This window comes from Poecilia latipinna, unplaced genomic scaffold (assembly GCF_001443285.1).
Source record: "Poecilia latipinna isolate Pla-1442-1.1 unplaced genomic scaffold, P_latipinna-1.0 Scaffold2632, whole genome shotgun sequence".
In the NCBI taxonomy this organism is placed as follows: domain Eukaryota; kingdom Metazoa; phylum Chordata; class Actinopteri; order Cyprinodontiformes; family Poeciliidae; genus Poecilia; species Poecilia latipinna.
This window is the reverse complement of record NW_015115248.1, coordinates 43509-54185: the sequence shown is the minus strand read 5'-3', so window position 1 is coordinate 54185 and position 10677 is coordinate 43509. Positions and strand designations below refer to the sequence as shown.

General features: G+C 39.3%; 1 long non-coding RNA gene across 2 annotated transcripts in view; it reads left to right on the top strand.

Annotated features, from left to right (window-relative positions):
- Positions 1-6985: 6985 nt before the first annotated feature.
- Positions 6986-10677, top strand: part of LOC106938578 (uncharacterized) — a 46972-nt gene continuing 43280 nt past the window's right edge. For both annotated transcript variants that reach the window (XR_001422655.1, XR_001422654.1), the window contains exons 1-3: positions 6986-7067; positions 7715-7771; positions 10004-10185. This is a non-coding gene — a long non-coding RNA (uncharacterized LOC106938578). The remainder of the gene's footprint in view (positions 7068-7714; positions 7772-10003; positions 10186-10677) is intronic.

Below are 10677 nucleotides of genomic sequence, written 5' to 3'. Positions count from 1 at the left end.
CGTTTCTCATTTTCTGCAAATAAATGCTACATTACTGCTTGGAATTTCGGAGACATGTTGTCAGCAGATCATAGAATAAAATAACTATTTTCATTTTACTCAAACATATACCTATAAAAAGTAAAATCAGAGGAACTGATCATTTTAAATGGTCTCTTATTTTTTCCAGAGCTATATTGTAAATGGAAATGCTGCTACTGTCCGACATTGAGATTTATTTTGACCAAATTGTCAAAGGAAACAGGTCTTTAGAGGTCTGGGACTAAACAAAGCCAGGAGAGCAGCCGATAAGCTCTCTGGTACCAGAAAGGAATGATACAAAATCTCCAGAAATGTCCCAGCCCAACACACACCTACACACACATTCTTGCCCCGTAGTAACCGCAGCGATTGGTTTCCATGGGGACCGGTCACGGCTGCAGCTCACTCCATCGGGGGGCGATGGACCTGACTGAGATCACAGAGTCCTATGGTCGTTATTTAGGATCAATAAGCTCACCAAACTCCAGCCGCACACACACACACACTTCCTTTAATGCCCACCCAACCGTGAGTCCTCACACCACCACTTAATGAATTAATTCATGGTGAGCTCATCTTTAGATCTGAAGATAGCTTTTCTAGTCGTATCGTTGAAGACGGTTGCCCAACTTCTGATTGCAAGATCAAGATGACAACCCAAGTTCTACTAACCCTGACTGAGACGTCGCTGCCAAAGAGAAAAAACAAAAAGCAGATTAAACAGATCCATTAAGGTTAGAGCTTAAGTCTGTGACTTCAAATTACAGCTCATTATCGCTTCCCATAGACAGACAGTATAGGTATATCATACATTTTCTGAATCCTTGGAGTCTGTTGAGTATTTTAGTTAACTCTTGTGTTCCTGGATACCTCTGAGATAAATGACATGCATCTAGTTTAGTCAAAAGATGGAAAATGTCTGTTATTTTTAGCTTAACATTCAGAGCCACATAAAGGCTGTTACAAAACCAGGAAGACAGCACATCAACCCAGGGCTAAAGTCCTTCACTGGGAGAATGGACTTTAAGATCCTGTTAGTTTATAAATCACTGAACGGCTTAGCGGCACAAAACATTAAGGATCTGCTGTTGTTGTATCAACCCTCCAGAACCTCTCAGGTCTTCTGGTTCTGGTTCTGGTCTGCACCTCCAGAACCAGAACCAAACATGGAGAAGCAGCTTTCAGTTTTTATCCTAAACTTTTACACCCACAGGATCAAGGAGTTCCTGAAGCTCTTCCACATGTGAAAGCTGTAATTTGGTGGGGGAGTTCAAATATCTCAGGCCTGGTGCTTGAGTGACGCTTAAAGAGAGACGGAGAGAAGAACAAGTTTGGGCTGAAGATCAAGGAAAAAGAGGGGAAGAGTTTGATTTACTGCTCCATCAGCATCATCATCATCATCATGTCTTTTTAAAACAGAGTGAGCTAGCATCTGTGTCTTCATGTTGTCCTCTTCCTTGTATCTGTCATGTTTTGATCTCTATTTTCTAATGTCCTGTTTTGTTTGTAAATTTGTTTGTTATTCTGTTTCTGATTCTTGTCCTTTGACTAGACCAGTCTTGTTTCTGTTTATTTAGTTCAGTTTTTCCAAGTGATTCTAGTTTATGTCTTGTTTCTAGTTATTCCTCGTTACTCTAGTTTAAAAAATTTTTTTAAGTCAAGTTATTCTTTAGTGTTATATTGTTATTTTTTCTGGCACTTTTCATCCCGTTATAATCTGTTATTTTTCTCGTTTCCTCTCTGTGTCCTCTGCTGGATTTTACCTTGAGTTTATGTTTTTTGTTCTCCTCTGGCTCCCTGTGATTTATTTTGTAAGTATATCAATTTTTCATTAAACATTCTTCATTTATTCAAAGTCTCTGCCTTTCTGCATTTGGGTCCACCATCAAAACACACATCATGATAATAATTGTCTTATTGTTTAATTGTTCTTTGTTTTTGTTTTAGTACAGCACTTTGGTAGCTAATGTGTTGTATTTTAAGTGTTTTATAAATAAAGTGGTATGGTATGATTGTTGCAACCCCAACTAAAGAACAAGATTCTGGAAGCTTGACTGAACATCAAGCTCTCAAGTTCAGTTTTATCCACCTACATGTCCTGAAGTCAGCTCTACGATGCCACTGATGCATGTGTAAATTTACTTTGACTGAACCTCTGTCCCCAATAGCTGAGCGATCTGGACACAACAGGTGGCCTTCTGTAAGTAAAACTAAAGGTTTGATGACTACTCACTGATAGGTTTGCATAGCTCCTTGTCAGAATCTGTTTTCCTTTTATGTCCATCCAAGGTTGTGTTTATTGATTCACACAAACTTCAAAGTGCATCCGTCACCCAGCAAGTGACATCTGCAACCTGCAAGCACAGCTATTTAGTTTGGGTGTGTCAGAACATAAAACAAGAAGAGGAAAAAACAAAGGACGAGTTCTGAGACCTGATGCATTAAATGAGAGGTTAAAGCCAGACATAATCTGAACCCTTTGACTACACCACATGCTGATGTGGTCAATATGCAGTCCCAGCTGAGGCAAAAGCTAAAGCACACATTCCACTCCGCCTAAAACCCACCAACACACACACACTCACAGTCACATATATTAGCAAACAAAAAGATTCAGCAGGAGTCGAGAAGCAGAATGAAAAGAAAAAAGGGAAGACACCAATGAAATAATAAGAAAAGACTGTGAGAAAAAGAGGGCTGTAATTGCAATTCATTTCCAGCCCGGGCCCCTGGGGTACTGTGAGTGCGTTTGATCCCAAAGGCGAGCAAGAATGGAATTGCAGGGATTCAGTCATATGTATGCAGAGAGAGAAAGGGCTGGGGGAGCGCGTAGGGGAGTCGGGGAGAAGCAGAAAGCCTTTTAATATTCTGGGCCATGAGTTGAGATGAGAGACTGCTCTCATACCTTCAGGTTCATGAGCATAATGAGATTTTTATTTTGCTGAGTGCAGACTGTGAGCGAGACCGTGTGTCGACCCGTCACGCACAAAATGCCTTCATATCAGCTGTGTGTGCACAAAGCGCTCAGTGTGTGTGTTTTACAATTGTTAAAAGTCATTTGTGAGTGTGAGGAAGGGATACATGTCAGTTGGAGTCAGCGTCATTTCTCTCAGCGTCTCCGCTCGCCACAAACCCCCAGATCTCACATGACTTTCATTAGCTGCGTTTACATTGACATTACAAAAATTAGAATAAAACTCTACATTTTCAATAAAAAGTTTAGCCAATAGGATATATTGAAGTGGGTTTATCCAGCAAAACTGCAATCAAAACACTTTTTTCGCATGATACGAGTCACATAATCAATGACAGGATGTTGCTACTGGCAGGAACGACAAAGAAGACAACAGGAAGTGGTAGGCCGATAATGGCACAATTTAGTTTTTGTTTTAGTTTCAATTTAGTTTTTTAGCTTATTCATGTGTGATTTTAATTGAGTTTGCTATTTAATAGAAACACAGCAGTTTCAAATTTGTGTTTTTGTGACTTTAGCAGAATATTAAAGTTTTGCACACATGTGTAATGGAAAACCAGCTACTGACTGCAGCTGACTTTAACACTGAAAACACTCATAACATGAATACACTTCTTTTTATGCTCTCCAATGGTGGTTTCCCAAAACATTTAGTCCTACAACTGACAGACTACTAGGGGCTGAAAAATGATCAGATCCACACGTCTCATGTAGCCCTGATCCGTGTGTGTGTGAGATGCATCACCTGAAAAACACCTTCACCTCCACCCAGTATGTGCTGTGGGTGTACACACACGCGTGCACACACATGTCTACTTGTGTCCTTTTTGTTTTGAATCGCCTGCTGAGCTCTTTTTCAGGAGGAATGAAAATCCAGACTGGAGTCATGTTTCCGTGTTGTGGTGTATGCCACAGTGGAGCTTTTGTTCAATGAATGCACAGCGTAGTGGAAGCTGGACTTTTGTTGTGTGGGAGATTTTCTCAAAAATAAGAGTTATGTGGGAGTTCAACAGCAATGAACCAGAATTTCTGTTTAACAAAAAGTTCATTTTCGTTTCTTTTTGTGAATGTGAGTCATTTTTGTGTTTTTCTCTTTTGTTTATTTTCCCAGTGGTGTGTAGAGTGTTGGTATTATTCAGCTGACCAGTCAATCTGAGAGTAAGTGGTTCTACTTCAAAATATTTTTACTAAAGTAAAAGTAAGAAGTAGGCTCCCAAGAAATTACCACGGTAACAGGTCCAATAAATGTAATCTTAAATGTGAGTAAAAGCCAGAGTTACTACCCAACTCTGGCTTTAATCTAACTTTAGTCCATTTGTCCAGAAAGTTTGGGTCATTTTTAAGGTGTGAATTTGTAACCAAACTCTGATGCGGTCCGTCTACAAACCTCAGTTTTGGTTACTGAAGTGAACTCCAATGCGGTTCGAATATGTATGTGAACGCCAAGTGGACTGGAGTCCACTCCAAAAGCAGGAAGTGAACTACAGCATATAGCATTTTGGGTAAATACAACCAAAACAAATACGCGGTTCTAATGCTAGCTGGAGGAATATTTTTTGCCAAAGACTAAACAGAAATCCTAAAACTGCTAAAATCGCCTCTCTATTTTGTGTGATGGTGCGGCGATGCTTTGTTTCTGGACAAATTTGCATCTCTTACTTACACTAAGGAACAAAAACACGTAGTTCAGAAATTCAGCTTTACCTGCAACCAGTGGAGTGTGAATAAACTTGAATTGTATTGTTTTCTTTCAAACTTTGCATATCACATTTTTAATGTCTTTGTTTGGCAGTTCTGAACCTGAATGTTGTTTTTTATTTGTGTGTAAATCTTTGATGCGAAGGTGACAGCGTCTCAACACCTGGCTGTGTTTTAAATAATCAAAAAGCAGGATCTCTCCGTCTCTCCTCTTTATTGTTTCTCACCACCACGCTCCCTCTCCTCCTCTCTGCGTGACACTTATTTTCATTTTAACCTCCAGTTCTTTCTTCCAAATCCACTCTCATTCTCAAATCTTTTTTTTTCCTCTGCGCCCCCAGCCTTCCAGTCACCTCCCTAAGTTTTTCACTCCTCCGCTCCTGCTTGTTTTTCTCTCTGGAGGTGGTGTGTGATCTCGACGTGTCATCAATCCTCTGCAAGACTTTGAATAATTAGGATCTGCATGCATTCCCTGCGTAAGCGAAGCCTCTAATCCCCTGGAATTGTGCAAAGTAAACCATCACCTCACAGCCCGCTGGTGACCTATGCCTCCCCTTAAACTCTGTTTGGTGCGCCAAACGTGTCCTTTTCAACTCACGTCCACACCCACGAATCAACAATCACCTCATTGCAACGCTGGCAGCACTGCAGAGGTGCTGTGTGTAAATTAAAAATTTAGTTTGAACAGTTAATCCCCAAAGAAAAGCACTTTCCATCACAATAAATCGATTGAAAATGTCCCTAAATCAAGCTAAAGTGTGAAGAATGTCCAGAGTTACAATTTGGGAAATTAACTGTGCCTCCTGCTCTGCTTTCTGATTAGATTCCTGCTTCTCCTCTTCTTAAAACTCCCTGCAAGTAAATAGGAAATGAAAGTGATAATAAAAATTCATTTTTCTCCCCCACTTGTCTCCGTCTCACAATCTCCATGATATAGAAGCTTGTTTGTGAATACATATTCAAATATTACCATAGCACTCCATTAAAAAAATAAATAAAAAAATCAATCTCATAGTCTGGGAGATTCAGTTCAAAATTACAATATTTTTTTACACTTTTTGCTGCTGCAGTTCACTTTTACACTGCACTGTGTCAAACGAACTCAACTCCTTTGAAAACGCTGTTCCTCTCATCGCCTGTGGGGGCGCTGCACCAAGAAACACTGAAGGAAACAACAGAAACCTCAGAAGAAGACATAAGCGCAACTTCCTTCTTCACAAAATGTAAAAAAAAAAAAATGCAGGTTTCAGGATTTCTCATTTGTTTTTGGTAAAAGGTGATTCATGAGCCATTTCTCTTGCTAGCATTAGCGATTGTTTTGGTTGTATTTACCCAGAATGCCCTGTGCTGTAGTTCAGTTCCTGCTTTTGAAAGGTCTCTGAACACACGCAGTAAAAATGCAACAGAATTCACTTCAGCCAAACCAAAACTGAGGTTTTTACACCTAAAATCAATTGAAAATATTGCTAAGTTGAACTGAAGTGTGGGTAAAATTTATTTCCTCCTGCTCTACCTTTGTCTTAAAACTTCTTGTACAAATATCAATAAAATTATTTTTTCTGCCTCACTTGACTCCCTCTCATATTCCCCATGATATAGAAGCTTGTTTGTGAGAACATATTCAAATATTATCTTAGCACTCCATTAAAACCAATCTCAGAAATATCAACTTCGCCCTCCATCTTCCCTCTCTTAGCTCTCCTCTGCTTGTTTTCTCAGTTTCTCCCTGCCATCTCATCATCTCACTCTTTCACCAAGTCCCCCCCTCTGGTTTTGGTTTATTTTCACATTTCTTCCATCTCTCCTTCCCACGGTGACACAAACGAACTGAGCGGTTGTCGGCTGACCCGCTGGGTGCCGCGGCCCTCCCTGGGCGCTCCATCACTGCTCTCTGGAAACATCAGGATGAATGGCTGTTGTTAAGCAAACAGTGAAGTTACAGCTGAGCGGAGCACAGGCTGATATTAATGGAGTGCCTGCTTGCACTCTGCCTCCTCAGTCAATCGGCGGCTTGCCGGTTGCTAATTTAATCAATGGCAACAGTGAGGGATAAACTGTGGGCTTCCCCTTTTCTCTGGTACCTGCCCGTAGTGTTTCTCACTAACTATTTTATTTCACAGTAATAGTTACTTTCAAATCTGACCTATCTAATTAAACAACTCAGACTTCAGTCAAAATGAAACCATTTCAATGGCAAAATCGGTTCCACATCTGATTGATCTCAGTTTAAAGTATGTAGAAGGCTCATTGGCTGATGCCACTTGGAAGCAGCCAATCAGCTGCTTCCAAAGGGTGCATTGTCCCGCCCACCACATCCATCTCAGACCTCTGAGCAGCTAACTGAATGAAGGAGACGAAGATTCATGGAAAACAGGTACAAAGACGACATAAAATTAATAGTTAGCAAACGTTGCTAATGCTTAACCAGATTTTATGCATGTTTACGGGCAGAACAATGAGATAAGCTCACCACTATTAACTCATTTGGTTCTCCGTACTTCAGGAGTAGGAGAGAAGTACTGTTAAGTAAAATGTTTCATTCAGCCAATGAGCGGCTTGCTCCACCTCCATGTCAGACGGTGGTAGCTGAGCAACTAACAGTTGAATGATGGAGATTCACGGAAAACAAGTATAAAAACAATGCAAAATTAATAGCTAGTAAACGTTGCTAATGTATATAATGTTTAAGGGCTAGAACATTGAGCTAGGTTCACCGTTATTAACTAGTTCGGTTCACTCTGTACTTCCGGAGTTTACTGTTAAGTCACATGTTTCATCTAACCAATGAGCTGCTTCTAAATAGCGCATTGTCCCGCCCACCATCTCCATCTCAGACGGTGGTGGCTAACTGAATGCTAGCAGATAACGGAAAGAAGGAGACGGAGATTCATGGAAAACAAAACAATATAAAATTGATAGTTGGCAAGCATTGCAGAATAATTGTATGTATGTTTACTGCTAAAACGATGGGTTTAGTTCACCAATATTAACAAGTTTGCTTCTTTGTACTTCTGGTTGTAGAATATTTGGTTAGAGGCGGCGCCATTTTGTGCTGTTGTGCTCCCTCTTCTGAAATCGGTGAGCAATGTTTTTCTTTTTTTTTATTTTCAATTGAATTTGTAAATATTTAAGCCATTGACTGACTAGGCATTTTAAACCCATGCTTAGACTATTGCATTTTACAGCAATAATTCTTAGAGCTAACAAGTTGTGAAATAAGACTATTTAAAAAATTTGTTGTATTTTAAAACACATTTATGGCTCACAAGTGTGTTTTTAGTCTAGATTTAAAGGTACTTTGTGGATTAGCTGCAGCTGTCTGATTATTTTTTTAGGCAGACCTGTGAAGATACTGTTGCAATAATCAATACGACTGGATCAGTTTCCCTAGATCTTGTTGAGAAATTAGTCCTTTAATCCTGGAAATGTTTTTCAGGTGACAGAAGGCTGACTTTGTAACTTTGTCAGCACCCAGCTTCAGTTATTACAGCTAGGAACTGGCAATCAGGCTGAAATCTAGATGTAGTGATGGATCGTTCCCCTTTAGACCCAACGATAACATCTTCAGTTTAGTTTCTGCTCAGCTGGAAATAATTATTGCACATCCACACGTTATATGAAACAATCACCTATCAAAACGGCATACTGATTAATAAATAGCCATCAAAACTACGGCATTGGCACGTGGAAACGAACTGCGTCCGAACACTGCAATATTTTCTCTCCCAAATTAGCATAAACACAGATCTGTGAAGTCTCGGCGTACAGCGGAGTCACAGCGAGCAAACACACAACACCTGTTTGTGTTTACCCAACCAGTTCTCTCCCAACATACAGCCATGCTAATAAACAGGTGCGACCTGTTTAACCTAACATGGTTTCTAGTTACGCCTCCGCCGGCAGAGGTTAATTCAGTAACAAGCAATCAGGATATGTTCTGCTTATTTAGTTTCTCTTTTATTTAAAAAAGGGGTTTTATGGAAATGAAGATACGTCTGAGTGTATTTTAGGGTGTCTGTTTTCAGTTTCCTCAGCCTTTAAATCTCTCAGTAATCCGATCATGTCTGGATGGCTGTTTTACTTGACAGAACCACCTTAGTCATACAACTGCTGCATCTTCATTTCCATCCTGCTACAATTCAACATCATGTTGTATTTCTGCAGGAAAAGAGGACGCTTGTCAAAATCGTAATGAAGTTAAAAGTGCATTAGATTATAATAATGGTCCTAAACTGATCAGTTTCATAACATATTAAAATCAGTCTAAAATGTGAATACTTGTCTTTTAGCTAAAAGCTTCTGAATGTCCATCAGGCTAAAAGAAGCAAAAAGAGATTTCTTTAGATTTTCCAGGATTAAGAGCTGAATTTAAAGATGTAATTTGGAACGGACCAAAACTGGACTTTATCTTTTTGGTTTGCTTTCATACTGTACTTTTTTGTAAGCGAACTGCAAATCCAAATGTTTATGCAATGTTAAAGCTACTTGGATGATTTGAGTTATGACAACATTTAATTTTCCTTTGGAAATAATGTATTTTTGAATTTAATTTAAATCAAAATCAAGCTCAGATTAGACCTTTACGTTAATATTCTCAAGATGACGGCATGTTTTTACAGTTCATTGTTCTTCTCCTTGCTAATAAAATCAATAATTCCCTTGGGATTATGTTGACCACAGGATTAGCAGGACACTCAGCGAGTTTTCTTTGCCGTTTAATGTTTGTTTTGATTGCTTAAAACTCTCCTCTTAGCTGAAGAAGAGAAAAAGCGCAGCACTTAACTGGTCTTACTGGTTAGCATAATGTGAAGGAAGCTCATGTTATTCAGCTAAGCTAATTTTATTAAATTAATTGTCTATTTATAAATAACAGAAAGTGTTTGTTTTTTATTTAGGCTCAACAAGTACAGTCAGGAGCAGAATTAGTCGTGAGTCATTTTATTCAACCCATAAGAATGAAATATCTTAGATTCTGCAAATATTTGTGGATTAATTTAGTGTCCAGTCACAATCACCACGCCTTCATTGCTTTATTTTATAACATGTTAAAGTTCATGAGGGATAAACAGTAACTTGATATGAAACTTGCTTTTGCTTCACTTGTAATCATATCCAACAGGGGTGTGTCTGAAAGGCCTTGTGTAACAAATCTGACATATGTCACTGAGTTAGAAAACTGGAAATAATTTTCTCTTTCAGGATGTTCCTCATTTGTCTGATTTTAAAGAACATTTATTCAAATCTTGTTTAAAAATATAGCTGTACCAATGCTCTCCTAAGGACTCTCTGCCTATTTTCAACTATTTTTAGGGCCTCTTGTCACTTTAAATCCAGAGAAGCTTCTGCTGGCCACGCTCCCAAAAGTCAACGTTTACACTCGCTCGTGAAAATGGCTGGCAATAGAAATGCAAATATACAACCATACATCTTTGAAAAGCAGAAGTGGGCCCTCCTGCACAGTCAAAATGTTGACAGCAAATGGTTTCTGGATGGTAAGTCAACAACAAAACACTTACCTTTTCCAGCAGCCATTGTACGGCAGTGATAAAACTAGGTGACCAAATGTGCTGGAGCTACTCTGGGGTTGCTAGGTAATGGGGTGGAACTCTGTTGGGGTTGCTAGGTAACGGTGGGGTTGCTAGGTAACCGTGCAGTGCCTTTGGTATGTGACTTAATCGGGAGGTTTTGAAATGGCTCGTTTTCCGGACACTAAACAAAATAGCCAAAAAACAACTGTTTTTTGTTGCTTTTTTTTTTTAAAGTGCTTGGACTGTTTTAGAAACAGTCAAAATGAAAATGGATGTTCAAAAATGCGAAATTGGACACATGTATCTAAGTCTAACCAGAGACTTCAACGGTTTTCGCTCACTAACAGTGTGTGTGTGTTTCTTTAAAAAAGTAAGTTTCATCAGTGCCTGCATCTGCTAATGTGACCGTTTCCTAACAAAGTGACCCAAATGACTCAAGATTAACACACCTGCATC